Raw genomic sequence first — 1,486 nt, 5'->3', positions numbered from 1 at the left:
GCCAACTCAAGCCTATTTGGCAAGGCTGGTCCCTGGGGGCCATACAAAACAAAATAATAAAAAAATATTGCGCCTGTATGGCAGGCGTCACCAAAATATCGACGTTGGCCTCCACCTCTGTCACCCGACTCCTCTACGAACTTCAGGTCCAGTCGCTGTGCTGGCATTAAAGATCTTAAAAGCAGCCAGACTGCCTATCAGCAACCTGGAGGACACGGTTTTCCAATCATTCTGCACAAAACCCCAGCCACTCAGATCCCGTGCTGAGCAAGGGGACCAAACCCCTTTCCAATTAATGGTGGCTGATGCGAAGGAGACATTGCTCACCGGAATCCCATATTCCCCGGACACAAACGCGGCGATCTACGTATTACCTTGGTAATAACGGACCTTGTTGTTGTGAGCTGACCTTAAATCCGTCTGCTCACCAACAACCTGTGCATCAATGACTACCGCAACTTGATCTTTAGTTGCGACCAGGTCAGGCTTACGTAGGCCCTCCCTGGTTTTTATCCGAGGTTCAAGATGTACTGAACATCCTCTCGCACGTAGTCTTTGAGCACAGTATTTGACCACCGCGTCATGCCGGGCAATACGTGCTGCATGCGTGCGGTGACAGACTTGAAGGACATGATTTAGGGTTTCCGGTGCACGATGTAAAGTGACCGGATCAGAACAGCCTGCTCTGCATCCTTTATCACTAACTCGCCCTCGAGAGGTTCTCGATCTGGTAGGCAGAGCACTTATTCTTAACCGGCAGGAGTTTATGAAGTCCCTGCCGGTCAAGAATCTCGTGCCATCACTCACCCAATGATGTTGCCCACGAGTAGCAATTGAATCTCTGAGGCCACATCCATCCACTAAAGAATGGAGTTTTCCGGCCCAGAGTTTCCTGACATCATTAAGCGATACCAGCCGATCCCCCTGATCCACTAGTCTGCGTTCACAGATAGCGATCTCTTTTTCAAGGAACGAGTTAGCCGCACCGATGTTTTCTGTGCGTAGTCCTTCAAGTCCTCGTTTCCGCAATAAGGGAGCCATCCATCTCACCGAGGGAATACCCAAACCACCGCCTGCTACTGATGAGTGGAAGTAAGCCTTGGGTGTATCATGAGGCAAATTCAGCCATCCACGTACAGCCGATCTTACGGCAATATCGACTCTGTTTAAGGAGCCGATAAGTACGTAACCCAAGGCCAACTGATGATAAAGTTTTGGGATCAGGTTACAACGAAGGGCAAAAAGCCTCTGTTGAGGCTTCAGTGGAGCTCTTGTTAATAGAGTGAGATCTTCCCCTATTAATTTAAGGGGCTTTATTCTCACTCTCCCAGCCCAGTTGAACCTTACTTCCAAAAACCTCCACTCATCAAGACGTGTGATTTTCCGCAACACCTGGCCACCAATCTTAAAGGATGTCGTAGTGTCCACAGTTGTCTTTTTCTCTTTTCCTGATGGTCGGAAAGCAAGTGTGAAACTTGTCAATATT

Source organism: Leptopilina boulardi, unplaced genomic scaffold (genome assembly GCF_019393585.1).
Source record: "Leptopilina boulardi isolate dan_hultmark-lab unplaced genomic scaffold, ZJU_Lbou_2.1 LbouV2_46, whole genome shotgun sequence".
Lineage (NCBI taxonomy): Eukaryota > Metazoa > Arthropoda > Insecta > Hymenoptera > Figitidae > Leptopilina > Leptopilina boulardi.
The sequence above is the reverse complement of the archived record's forward strand: the minus strand, read 5'-3'. Positions refer to the sequence as shown.